Raw genomic sequence first — 14603 nt, forward strand, 5'->3', positions numbered from 1 at the left:
CCCAGGGTGTCAGGGCCAAGGACAGTAATGCCGATGCTAATACATGCTGTCTGCGGGAGCTGTCACCGCCGCCCGTGTCCCCAAGTTCTATGTGTCAATACCAGAGGGATTACAGAGAGGCAAAGTACATAACTGAGTAACATTTGTGTCCAACATGGATCCAGTTTCCCTGTGTGTCAGTGAATGCTGAGGAGCCAGGAGCCCAGCGATGACACCAGCTGAGCTCTCTGCAGGCAGCTGCGGGGGAAATTCGTGTTGCAACACAAAGTAAGGGGCCCAAGAGCCCAGAGAGAACAATTCAGCGGACCTGATCTCCAAAACAGCAGGGCTCGCTTAACTCATACTTCACCAGACAAGTTCCCATACAGGTGAAATCTAACAGGAGGACGTGTTGGCTTTTGAAACATCTGGGTGCTTGGAAACCAACATCAAAAACCACCTCCCCCGCTGTCTGAGCCAGAGCAACTGTCTCAGCCTCCCACTGCTCTGTATGGAGAACAACTGCTGGGGGGGTTACTGAGGCTAAGGGAAGTGAAGCAAAGGACACAAATGTCCCTGGTATGGCTCCTGCAACTCCTGGAGCTGGCTTGCAAGGTGAGAAAGCAGAACGCACTGCTTGGTGGCCCTTCCCTGACTGAGGGCTACACACCTCTCTCTCTGCTTGGGCTGGGAATGTCCGGGTCAGGGGAGGCGCCACACTTGGCTTATCTTTATTTGAAAACCATCATCTAGGGGCACCCGGGTGGCTCAGCCGGCTAAGTGTCTGACTTCGACTCAGGTCATGATCTTGCAGTTGTGAGTTCGAGCCCCACGTTGGGCTCTCTGCTGTCAGCACCGAGCCAACTTTGGATCCTCTGTCTCCTCCCTCTCTGCCTCTCTCCCACTTGTGCGCAGTCTCTGTCTATCTCTCTCTTAAAAATAAATACACATGTATACATAAATAAATGGCATCATCTAAGACACCAGTTCTGCCCCACCACATCTTCCTAAAAGCCTCCATTCCCACCCAGCTGGCATTTGGAGGCAAAATGGCAAAATGGATTGGGTCAAGAAGCCAGTGTTCCCGGGAGTCAAGGTTGATTATGGTTAGAAGAATGACAGGGAGGCAATGAAAGGAAAAACTCCTCTCATGCACCAGCTCTGTGATGTTAGGAGCTTCATCGGGCCTCTTGCCTCACCTGGAGAGTGGCGATCATCAAGTCTACCACTTTAGTCTAGTGAAGACGGAAGGAGATGATTTATGTAAACAGGACCTGGCATTGTTTCTAGAACTTTGTAGCCACTCGAAAATATGCTATTAACATCCTCTTCCTGAACACAGAGAATTCCCAGAACACGAAATGAGTAGGGACAGTGAGACCAGAGTGGCTGGTCCTAGACTCTACCAGATCCATGGAGTATAAGAAAAAGGCACTCGACCCCAAGGAGAGAAATATTCTAATACCTTCACAGTTGCTCTGACAAATAGGGGCTTCACTTTCCACATCCCGCTGTAGGACATAATGTCACTTTAGCAGGAGGTAGGAGGCCTTAGCCACAGTCCTTTGTGCCTCAAGAGAGAATGGAAAACACAAAGGTTTGGGGGTTCTCAGCCTGTCATAGCAAGTGCTCAGTCAGATTTTCTGGATACTTCGTCTCTTATAAAACAGAAAAATGAGCTGGGAGGGCTGGGCACAGTGGATATCCAGCTTAGGGGAGGGACAAATAGATTAGGGGAAATTTCGTGTAGGTATTAACAAAATTGAGGCTTACTTTAGCCCAAAGTTTGCTTTCCATCACACTATTCCATTTTTAATGTGACAGAGAATACCACGTGTTACGTTTCTTACCAAATACATTGTTTATATTCCAAATCTCTGAGGACCAGTCTAGACGAGGAGTGGGTAAAAGGAAGGACTTGGGGCAAGCCCTGGTCCCCCTAAGTACTGGGAATAACAAGCCAGACATCCAGACTTCAGGGCCTCTGGTTCCCTAACTTGCCTGCTGGTCTTTGAAGATGGTCCTCCTTATGACCCCGATGAGGTTAAATGACACAGTGTCATGTAAAGAGAGACTGTGAGAAGCCAGCACCTAGAAATTAGATAAGAGTTCCAGATGGCCTTTGATCCTCTGCCAAGGTTCACATGAGCACCTGTGCTGGGCCAATTTTTGAGAGTTATTCTTGTTACCTTACAGAATCCAGCACCAAGATGCCTGCTTGACTTCATCTCTTCCTACTCTCCCCTGGCTTCACACAATCCAGAGCCAACTGGCCTCCGTGATATTCCTTGAAAATGCATGCATGTTCCAACCCCAGGGCCTTTGTACTTACTATTTCCTCTACTCAGAACACTCTTCCCCAGATACCTTCATGGCTTGTTCTTCACATCATTCGGGTTTCTGCTCCTATGTCAACTTCCTGGAAAGATCTTTCCCAGTCACTGCATCTCAGATAGCACCATCAGACCTCACCTGCCCCCTCCCCATCACTTTCACTCCTTAGCCTTTTACCCTGCTTTGCTTTAATTCCCAGCAGTTATATATTTTTGTATGTTATATATTCATTTGCATTTATTTATTGTCTGTCTCTCTCACCAATGTGTAAACTCCACAAGAGCAGAGGCTTTTCTTGTTTTGTTTATTGCTGCGTCCTCAGTTACTACATGTGACTTACTAAGTGCTCAATAAATATCTGCTGAATAAGGAGAAGAATAGTATTCCTCATATCACAGGATGCTAGGGCGGTAAGGAGACTTATAAACTACATGCTTTCATCCTTTGTTTCACAGAGGAGGTGTCTGAGCCTGCTGAAGGGAAACCGCTTACCTGAGAGCCCACAGTTCCTAAATCTAAGACCATAGGAGACAGGAGAGGTGATCAGCATAAAAAAGCAAACATATCTAGTGTGGGGAAAAAGCAGTTCTTGGGGCGCCTGGCTGGCGCAGTCGGTTAGGCGTCCGACTTCAGCCAGGTCACGATCTCGCGGTCCGTGAGTTTGAGCCCCGCGTCGGGCTCTGTGCTGACGGCTCAGAGCCTGGAGACTGTTTCCGATTCTGTGTCTCCCTCTCTCTCTGCCCCTCCCCCGTTCATGCTCTGTCTCTCTCTGTCCCCAAAATAAATAAACGTTGAAAAAAAAATTTTTTTTTGAAAAAGCAGTTCTGGCCAAAAAGAAAAAAATTGAAAAAGAAAAAGAAAGGAAGAGAGAAGGAAGGGAAGGAGGAACAATATCTACACATTTTACTGGCGAACAAGAGGCTAGAATCCAAATATGTTTAAATAAACCTGAACTAATATTTTATATCTAAAAAGTACTTTGCAAATAATATCTCTTTTTCAAGTAGACAGTCTGCATATAGGAATGGCCCCTAAGAGGTCCATCTGTCCATTCATCGTTTCGGTGCCATGGGAATATCCTAACTGCTGAGGTTCATCTAAAGAGCAATTACTACTCGGGGTCAACTCTCCCACGTGCAGCGGAACTCCTCATTCTTTCTTTCTTTTTTTTTTAAATGTTTAAGTGTTTATTTTTGAGAGAGAGAGAGAGAGAGAGCACAAACAGGGAAGGGTCAGAGAGAAAGGAGACCCAGAATTCGAAGCAGGCTCCAGGTTCTGAGCTGTCAGCACAGAGCCTGATGTGGGGCTTGAACTCATGAACTGTGAGATCCTGACCTGAGCTTAAGTCAGAAGCTTAACCAAGCCACTCAGGCACCCCAGAACGCCTCATTATAGACAGAACAAGGGGAGGGGGAGGAAAGAGACATTGAACTAGGCGCTCTGCCAGGGGCTTTCAATGGTCTCAGTTAATTTTCATAACGTCCCTGCAACCACTTTCCAGATGAGAAAACTAAATCTCAGAGAGTTAAATGAACAGCTCAAAATCCCACAACCAATCTGTGGCAAAGCCAGGTCACTTAACTTGGGTCAGTCAGTCCAACTCGAGAGCTCATGGCTTTTTCGCTCTACTTGGCTGTTCTCTCTAATTTGTAAAGAACTTCAGAGAAGAACCCCTCAGCCCCACTGTGTTTTCACTAGCTTTTTTTACACCCACCCTGAGGCAAGGTTGAGTCACTGGTCTTTTTGAGGTTTCTCAGTTTTCACAGAAGGATCTGATTCTACCACCCAATCATTAGTCTGCAAAAGCATTCAGATTTGGCCACACAGAACACACGCATCCATCAGTATCCCCAAAGCCACTTCTAAATAAACATACAATCCAAGTAAGAGCAGAGCACTTGCTGCGTAACAGCAGCTTTGAAACTCCTGGCCTAGCACGAGGCTGTCCAATTATGCAGGTTTGCCTGGGACCAAGGTGCATCTGGGGATGTGGGATTTTCAGCCCCTAAACTGAGAAAGTTCTGGGCAAACTGGAAATAGTTGCTTACTCTACCCAGCATCCACACTGTCAACCAGACTGTCCCTCTTAAGCCTCCACCCCATGAAGAAATTCTGAGGCCACTATTTTCCTTATATAACGTCACCCTGTCTTTTGCCCAACTGTTGATTGAAGCTCCATTGATAAAAAATGCCATTTATAGAAAATGGATTAAAACATATGCATTTTATTCACTTCTAAATTTTAGCTTGTAATCCTGGATTCATTGGAGCTCTACAAATACGTACCAATAGATGAAATTTTTTAGTGCTTTCATGTAATTCTTTTCAGGGGATGGGCTTTGGTATTTTGCCCTTCTGTAATATTGAAGACACAGTAACGATACAATTGAATTTAGCAGGGAGGAGGGGAGTGATGAGGACAATGGCCACTATATTGACACTACTCCAGTGTCATCCTTAATCCTCTAGAGAATTTATTTCAGATTGAAGTGCCAGGAAACTTTCCGTCTCCCTTGAGAAACTATATTTTATAAAAATTAGTATTATATACCTAATGTTGTTTCCCTTCTTATTTTGACCAGCAGGCAACTAATTGCCAAATTTGTTGTTCAGTATTAAAAATTGTGTGAGACTCTTGTCTACATATTCACATTTTAACTCACTGCATTGTCCAGATCTTAACTGTTTGTGTACCGGAACAAGATGATAGGTGAGAATAAGATCATTTGTATATTTCATTATAGCTTTCACTTTCTCCTTACAAGTGAAGTGGGTATTATTTAGGGGATTTCAAGTTCATGTTGGAATCTGTCAGACAAAAGAGAACTTCTGGTTCAGCACTGGAATGGGAACTTAAGACCAGAGACAGCTGAACAAACATAGAAATGACTGGTTCACAATTTCCTAATTTATTTCAACATTTGTCAACACCTTCTATATATTACCTAGGAAAGGTGGAGAATACCCAACTGAAAGTTTCATGGCTCCCACCCCTAATTCACTCTATTCACATGATCTCGGGTAAAGTAGGAAACAGCCAACAGTAGGTCCTGTTGATCACCAGGTGACAAATAATGAGGCTTAGGACATGCAGTCTTATATTCTCAAGTTACCTAATGGCAGCCTGGTACAGGGCAGGTGATGGGTTTGGAATGGACTCTCAGCCCCAGTGTTTGTCACCAGTGTCACCTTGGTATGTCATCTAAACAGTTCGAGTCTCTATTTGCTCATTGGTAAAGAAGGAATAATAATATCCACCTTAGAGAGTTATTAGGAACACTAATTAAAATCACGCATATGAAAGCATCTCCCCCACCCCCACCCCCAGCCTTACCCCCCTGCACAGTGCTTGGCATAGAGTGAGACCTTAAAAAAAAAAAAAAAGGTCTTAGTTGTTACTACAGAAAAGTTAATCCTCAGACTGACAGGGTTCACACTGTCCCTGGCAGTGACTGGAGATTTTATCATAAACCTCTGGCAGCGTTGTCTAATATAACTTTGGCCACTTTTGCTCATTTGTTAAAGGATACTACGCAGGCCCAAAGCAGAGGCCCCACATTAAAGCGGTTATTATAGTGGGTCACTGGGGTTCTTTTTCCCCAGGCAACAATGAAACTGCATTAACAAGCATTCACCAGGGTAAACCATAGGCGAGGAACATTAGAACTTTGCAAAAATAATAAACTCTTAAAGAGATACGCTGCTACCCAGGCCAGCCTTTGGTGATTCTTGCTTTTTGCAGATACCTCTCAGATTTTGTTAGCTAAGGACACGTCGCCGTGTTCTGTCCCTCTCACCTCCGGCTCACTTCCTTCCTGTCTCCATTCATCATCCTCCCCTGACTGAATTCGATATTCTGTGAGCTTTCCCACCACATCACCCTCTCCAAATTTAGGTGCTGAGAGAGGCAGGATAAACAGAACTGGTTACAAAGTTAGCCTCATTCTTGAGATCACAGATTCCACCACCAGAAACAGAGAGACCAACAAGGAAGGTCAATAAGGTCAGGGCTCCTGAATCAACAGCTGGAAGCATCAAAATGCTTCTGAAATGCTCCAGGCTAGAGATTCAAAGGGGGAAGGGAGAGCGCCAGGAAGCAGAATGGCAGAGCACCTCCAAATAAGTTCGGTTCCAGGGTATGATTTGAATATGTGGAGCCTTCAAGCACAAATTCGCAGAGCTGACTCTTAAAGGTTGTTTGGGCCAGCCCTGATTTGGTAGATAAATCAATCTCAGAAAGTTTTCACTAGCAGAGAAACGAAACCTGCCTGAGAGGCAGCCCACACCCCTTTGGTAAGAACTATACAAACTGGCCTGCAGTTCCTCTTTCATATTGAAACTATCTCTGTAGTTAATGAGCACCTGTTGCGGTGTTGTGCTTTGGGCAAAGGGGGTGCAATGGGGAATTCTGAAACAAGAGACACATTCCCTGTCCTCGTGAAGCTTACAGTCTAGATGGGGAGACAGACATTACTCAAACTTGACTGATGGGCATGGGATAAGTACTCTGAAGGAAGGAGAAAGGATGGTTCCATGGCACTTAGGCTGTAGGGAAGGGGACAGGGGAGAGGTAGCTGGAAATGCTCTCTGTTAGAGCATTACCCTGGGGGCACGTGGGTGGCTCAGTCGGTTAAGCGTCCAACTTTGGCTCAGGTCATGATCTCACAGTTCGTGGATTCGAGCCCTGTATCCCGCGGGCTCTGTGCTGACAGCTCAGAGCCTGGAGCCTGCTTCGGATTCTGTGTCTCCCTCTCTCTCTCTCTCTCCCCAACTTGTGCTCTGTCTCTTTGTCTTTCAAAAACATAAATAGGTGTTAAAAAAAACATTTTTTAAAAATAGGAGTTAACCCTTGAATGGGGGTAGGGACCAAGGCCATGCCAGAAAAAACAGCTCGTTCTTTGTGGCAGGAGGGATCATGATGCACTCAAGGAAGCAACAGATAGCCCACATGACTTCAATGTAAGGCAAGTGAAAGAGCCAGTAGGCCATCCAAAGGATTTTGTCTTTATTCTCTAAGTGGTGGGAACAATTCAAGGTGTGTGTGTGTGTGTGTGTGTGTGTGTGTGTGTGTGTGTGTGTGTGTTGGATGCAATATATGCACCTACTCATATTCCTGCCTCAACTCTCTCCCCGACCCCTGGCTACTTACTTTTGGGGAGCCTTAGATGACACAGCCATGGGAGCTGCCACCTCACCCCTAGCACCAGCCACTTTCTAAGCTCCCCCTGCCCCCCACTGCATGCATGTCAGGCTCCAGCATAGGCTCCAGCAATGGCCCTGGCTGGCTTAGTCCTGCCAGTTGGCCCCTATGGAGGCTTTGCCTCCTCCCGCCACTTCTGGGACCAGAGGAAACTCCATGTCTTAGGACTGGGGTCTGACTTCTGTAGGAGCTGCATCCAGAGGAGATGGGAAGGAATCAACAAAGAAATTCTTTCACCCTGCTTATCCTTCCTCTTATGGAATGTCAGAGTCCTGCTGGTTCCACATGGCTTGTCTGGAGATGCCCAGCTGATTGAGCCACCACCTGGGTCTCTTTGTGGAGCTGTACTAGCCTCATAGTCACACCATCATCTCCTATTTCCTTCCTTTTTTCCATACCTTACTTCTCTTCTACCTGACTCTTTGTTCCAGACCTCCAACAAAGTTCTGCCTCAGGCTCTGTGTTCTGGAGAAATTGTGTTATGTAGGCGTGTGTGTGTATGTACATGTGTATGCATCCAGTGTATCTGGTGAGAAGAGAAGGAGATGGGACCATGACAAAGTCATGCAGAGTCAAAACATTCATGTTTTGTAAAGGTCACATGTGGCCGCATATGGTGAGTGGAATGGGGTGCTGAAGGCAATGGCAGTGGTCCAGGTGAGAGGTGATGTTAACTTGGCCTCCTTGTTCCCTGTTAGTTCTTTCAATGTTCCAAGATAGTAGTTGCCCACCTCTGAAGCCTTCTCTTCAAGTTAAATACTTGAGCTCCTTCAAGAGCCTTCTGTTCACGCTCATCTGCAGAGTTAGCTTGTCAATATTCGTCTTAACATGTGTTTCCTGGAACTGTATGCAATAGTCCAGGCATCCTCTGACCAGCCAGAGTAGAAAGAATTGTCAATTCCCTCTTCCAGACAGCATATTCCACCAACATGGCCCTAGTACTGAACCACCATTTCCTTCCCGGATGCGCTTCAAGTCTTAGAGCCACAGCACCAGTTCTGGAGTCAAAGACACCTTGCTCATTCTCTGCTTGTATCCTAGTTACTGCTATTTTTGTTGTTGTTGTTTTAACTGGCATGTTGGGCCTTGTATTCATTCCAATTAAATTCCATCCTATTGCGTTTGGCCCATTGCCCCAGCCTGTTGCAAGTTTGAAAGGAGATACCTTGTAGCGGTGAAGAGGCAGGGGCTCAGAAAGCAGACAGTCCTGGCTCCAGTCCTGGCTCCTTCTCTTATTAGGTGTGTGATTTGTGGGTATTGTTTTAAGTTCTCTAAACCTAAATTTACTCATTGAGGAGATGGGTGGAAAAAGAGTACTGCCCTCTTAGTCAGTTTCTGTTGAATAATAACAAACATTCTCCAAATTTCAATGGCATACAGCAACCCATTTATTTTTACAGTCATGGGTCCACAGATTGGCTGTGATCTGGCAACCAGGGCTGGACTCAGGCTCCCAGTTGCATTCGTATCTGCTTTACCTGAAGTCCAAACTGGTACGTAGGCTAAAGGGCTAGAGACTATCTGGGGCTTGCTCTTCATATGCAGATCACAGCAGTGAAAGAAACCAAGCCAAATGCCCCAAAGTCACATAAACTGTTCCTTTGATGTCTGCTAACATCCCATTGGTCACAGCAAGTCTCTTGGCCAAAGCAAACATCGGTGGGGTGGGAGCTCACACTCTGCCTACACTAATACTGCAAAGTCACATGGCAAGGGGAAGGATGTATAATTTTATAACCAGAAGAGAGGGAGGAATTGGGAAGTATCGTCTTATTTTCCATCATTACCTTCATTGGCTTATTGTAGGGAATACCCAGGTCAGGTCTGTGAAGGGCTCAGCACAATGCCCCGCAGAGTCAACATGAGGTAAGTATTAGCCATCATCACTGTTTGTTCCCAAGCTGTCACCCAACATTCTCACCAGTCTTTCCAGATTTAGGTCATTCAGAGCCACACCTGTCCTCTTTAACTGGCAAATTCTTTGCCACTGATATAATTCATTGCAGTCTGATGCAGAAAAGGTGCCCCGCTGCCAGGAGCCTGGGGAAATGAGCAGTGGTAAAGAACAGCCAGCCCCAAATAGGCAGAGACTACATGAGGCAACCATGCCTCCCTTAGGCTTCTGCGACATCGAAGACCCCTTCTTGCAGAAGTAGGATGGGCATCAGGGAGAAAGGGCAGACTTTTGAGAACTTTAAGAATTTTTCAGGAGATAGGTGCCTCGGTGGCTCAGTTGATTGAGTGTCCGACTCCTGATTTCTGCTCAGGTCATGATCTCACAGTTTGTGGAATCGAGCCCTGTGTTGGGCTCTGCACTGGCAGAATGGAGCCTGCTTGGGATTCTCTCTCCCTCTCTCTCTCTGCCCTTCCCCCGCTCATGCCATTTCTCTCTCAAAATAAATAAATAAACATTTTTTTAAAGAACTTTTTTTAACGTTTATTTATTTTTGAGACAGAGAGAGACAGAGCATGGATGGGGGAGGGTCAGAGAGAGAGGGAGACACAGAATCTGAAACAGGCTCCAGGCTCTGAGCAGTCAGCACAGAGCCCGACGTGGGGCTCGAACTCACTGACCACGAGATTGTGACCTGAGCAGAAGTTGGATGCTCAACCGACTGAGCCACCCAGGCACCCCGAAATAAACATTTTTTTAAAAAAAGAAGTTTTCAGGAGAATTTTGTCACTAACATGTTTAAAAAAAAAAGCCCCATATTATCACCTAGATGACTTTTTTCCAACTGGAAATGAGGAGAAAATTGGCAAATCGGCAAAGAAGAAAAAGTGACTTATCTCAGACTAAAGTGAGCCTTCTCTCACCAGCTTGCTTTTGAGGTATCACCTGACTGGAAGCACTCCTGGATGGTTCAACTGAAATGTTTATGACAAGAGAGCAATTTCTCAATACAATTTTCACTCTTGTATTTATAATAGAAAAAGTAATAGATAAACATATGAAAAAGGGCTCACTCTCAATAGTCTTCGGGGAAATGTAAATTAAAACCACAATGAGATACTGCGGCACACCCAGCAGATTGGCTAAAATAAGAAAGACTGACAGTAATAAGTGAAGGTGAAAATGTAAAGCAACTGGAATTGTCAAGCACATCCCAGTGGAAGTGCAAATTTATACAACCATTTTAGAAAACTGTCTGGCAGTAACTGTTAAATCTGAGCATACACACACCCTACGATCCAACAGTTTTCCTCCTCAGTATACACCTCTCAAAAATGCTTACATATGTGCACCACCAAATAAGATGTACAAGAATTTTCAAAACAGCATTATTCATAATAACTCCAAATTGGAAACAACATAAATTTCCATCAACAGTAGAATGGATGAATAAAGTATATGATACATGATGAAATATACCATATGTCAACTAAAATTAACAAGATACTCTACATGCAACAACATGGGTGTATTTAAATACGATGTTGAATAAAAGACACCAGATGTAAAAGACAACACAGTGGGGACACCTAGGTGGCTCAGTCAGTTGAGCGTCTGACTTTGACTCAGGTCATGTTTCACAGTTCGTGAGTTCAAGCCCCACATCGGGCTCTGTGCTAACATCTCAGAGCCTGGAGCCTGCTTCGGATTCTGTGTCTCCCTCTCTCTCTGCTCCTGCCCTGCTCTCACTCTGTCTCTCTCTCTCTCAAAAATAAAACATGAAAAACTTAAAAAAAAAAAAAGACAACATAGTGTATGATTCTATTTATATAATTTTTAAATAGGTTAAAAATGACCTCTCCTCTTAGGAGGGATAATAATTATCTATGGAGATCAGAGAGGGGTAGAGACTGGCAGGGGACATGAGGACATTCTATTTCTTGACCTGGATGGCAGCCATATTGGTAATACGGGCTGGATTGTATCCCCCAAAAGATATCCACCTGGAACCCCAACCTTATTTGGAATAAGGGTCTTTGCAGATGTAATTAAGGTAAGGATCTGACGAGAAATCACCTGGATTAGGGTGGGCCCTGAAGCCCACGATGGATGTCCTTATAAGAAATGGAAAAGGAGAAGACACACAGACACAGAGTGGAGAGGGTCATGGGAAGACTCCTGTGAAGACAGAGTCAGAGATTGAAGGGATGCCACCACCAGCCAGGAAATGCTTGCAGCCACCAGAAGCTGGAAGAGGCAAGGAAGGATTCAGTCCAAGAGCCTTCAGAGGAAGCATGGTCCTGCTGAGGACCTGGATTTCAGACTTCAGTCTTCCAGATCTGTGAGAGAATACCTTTCTGTTGTTTTACACCATCGTGTTTGTGGTAATTTGTTATTGCAGCTCTAGAGAACTAGTACAGATTTTGGTACTAAGGAGTGGGGTGGTGCTGTAGCCAATGCCTACAAATATGGAAGTGGCTTTGTAATTGGATAATAGGTGTAAGCTAGAAGAGTTTTGAAGCAGAAGATAGAAAAAGCCTAGGTTGTCTTGAAGAGATGGTGGAAATATGGGCTTTAAAGGTGATTCTGGTTAAAGCTCAGAGAGAAGTGAAGGTCAAGAAAGGGAAATCTCTAACCTCTTAAAACTACGTTTGTTATCATAAATAGAGTCTTGAACAAAAGGCAAACATTAAAGGTACTTCTGGGGAGGGACATGTCTTTAGAAACCGGAGAAAAAGCAACCCATGTATAAAGTATGAAAAAAGTTGGCTGAATGGAGTTCTGCTGTTGGGTGGAGGGTAGAACTTGTGAGCTGTGAACTTGGATATTTAGTTAGCAGAGGAAATCTCCAGGCAAAGTGTAGAAGATGCAGCCTGGTCATTCCTTGCTGCTTATAGTGACATTCAAGAGGAAAGGGATAAATTGAGGAAAGGAACTGCTAAGCAGCACCTGATGATGCGAGAGGTTCTTGGTGTCTCCATAGGAACTAACACAACAGGCATACTGTGCTCGCTTTGCAATGTACTCATCAAGCTGGTGCTTACAAGTTATATACTTTTATGTACATGCGTTACACTTACATTTTTTTAAAGGGCAATACAAACTCATGGCTGAAAAATTAGGAAATAGACAAGCACAAGTAAGAAAAATGTTTAAATTTAAATTTAAAAAATTTTCACTACCCATATTTCTAATACCTAGAGACAACACCTGTCAACATTTTATTTTATATGTATTAAGATTTTCTTCTACATGGTTTTTTATATTTCTACATATATTTTTGCCAAAATGTGAAATGTCTTATCACACATTCTGACCTATTGGCTACTTTTTTCTCTTAACGATGTATTTATTGGCAGATAATTTTTCCAATAAATATACTCCTATAGGTCACTCTCAAGGCACAAGATAGAAAAATCCTAGGCTGCCTTACCATCAAAAAGATGGTAAGTGCTTTACAGATTTACACAGATTTCACAGTAACACGCTTTATTCCTGTTATTTTAGTTGAATGCCCTTCTTTAAATTTATTCAGGAATATAGACATTTATAAAGTAAAAAAATATCTTATTCCTTAGGGTAACTTATTTAAATTTTCACTTCTTTGATTATAAGGAATATTAAATACATTTTCATATTTGTATTGCCATTTCTATTTCTTCACTGTGAACTGCCTATTAATAGCCTTTGCCCCTTTATTTCTATTATAGTGTTTCTTTTTTTCTTATAAACTTGCGATGATTCTTTACATATTGAAGATAGTAATTTCCTATTTGTCTGATATGTTATAAATATTTTTCTCAGTTTTACTATTTGCTTTTCATTTTGTTTATGATAACTTTTTATGCATAATTTGATATTTATGTAGTTCCAAATCTAAACATTTTTTATGGTTTCTGCCTTGGGGTAATGCCTGAAAAGACCCACCACATACCCAGATTACATGAATAGTTAACTAAGGTTTCCTCTAGTGCTTTTATGGTATGCTTATCTTTTTGATTTTTTATCTTCCTGGGATTTCTTTCAGTGTATGGTGAGAGGTAAAGGATTAACTTGCTTTTTTAAGTAAAAATTATTCTAGCATCATTTATTGGATAATCCTTCATTCACATTATTTTTAAATGCTCGGTTTTTTCCCCCAGGTACAGAAAATAGACATATCCTTGCTTTAGGGGTCCATTTAGTTATTCCATCTATTCTGTTTCAGGTTCTGCATGTTTATTTGAATGCAACTTTATGTTACAATTTACTACCTTTCACTGTAAGGTTCCCCTCCAATTTCTTCCTTTTACATATGTTTTTGTTATTCATGTGCACCTATGCTTGCAGATAAACTTTAGAAGTTACAAAAACAAATCTATTTGCATTTCAATTGTCCCTTCATCTGAGGTGGATATGTTCCAAACCCCTAGTGGGTGCCTGAACCCATGGATAGTGATGAGCCCTATGTATACTGCTTTTTCCTATACATACAGACCTTTGATGAGTTACATTTGTGAATTTGGCACAGTACGAGATGAACAGCAATAACTAATAAGATAGAACAGTTATAACAATATGCTATAATAAAGGTTATGTGAAAATGCTGCTTCTCTCCCTCTCAATATGTCTTATAGTACTGTACTCACCCTTCTTGCCATGAGGTAAGCTGATAAAATGCCTACGAGATGAGGTGAAGCTGGGCGGATGATGTAGGTATCGTGGCATAGGTTCGGTGACTACTGACTGTCTGATGATTCATCAGAAGGAGGATCATCTGCTTCTGGGACCGCAGTTGATGGTGGGAAACTGAAACTATGGAAAGTGAAACACAGATAAGAGGGTACTACTGTAGATTAATTTTGTGGAGAGCTGCCATCTTCTTAATAAAGACAGAGTATTCAGGAACAGAAATGGTGAGTATCTGGGGAAACAGTAACAAACACACCTGTGCGACTGATGGAATGTATTCCTGTAGAATCCTGTAGAAGCAGAGAGACGGATGATACTGCATCATTAGGCTGTGGCCAGACGGCATTTAGATTTCTCTTAGAAGCAGTACAAAGCACTTTTGAGAAAAGTTAGTCTCACAAATGCACATACACTAATGAAACTGGAGAGACACAGGATGCAAGAGACTGACGGGGGGGGGGGGGGGGGTGGCGGGGAGGGGGGTGACAACCGTAAATGGTTTAAGGCCACATGGGATTAAAGAAT

At 43.4% G+C, this 14603-nt stretch overlaps 1 long non-coding RNA gene across 1 annotated transcript in view; it reads right to left on the reverse strand.

Annotated features, from left to right (window-relative positions):
• Positions 1–14041: 14041 nt before the first annotated feature.
• LOC121028506 (uncharacterized) overlaps positions 14042–14603 on the reverse strand; it is a 62437-nt gene continuing 61875 nt past the window's right edge. The window contains exon 3 of the long non-coding RNA XR_005789270.1: positions 14042–14201. This is a non-coding gene — a long non-coding RNA (uncharacterized LOC121028506). The remainder of the gene's footprint in view (positions 14202–14603) is intronic.

The sequence above is a fragment of the Herpailurus yagouaroundi genome, unplaced genomic scaffold (genome assembly GCF_014898765.1).
Source record: "Herpailurus yagouaroundi ecotype Mexico unplaced genomic scaffold, PumYag 100, whole genome shotgun sequence".
In the NCBI taxonomy this organism is placed as follows: domain Eukaryota; kingdom Metazoa; phylum Chordata; class Mammalia; order Carnivora; family Felidae; genus Herpailurus; species Herpailurus yagouaroundi.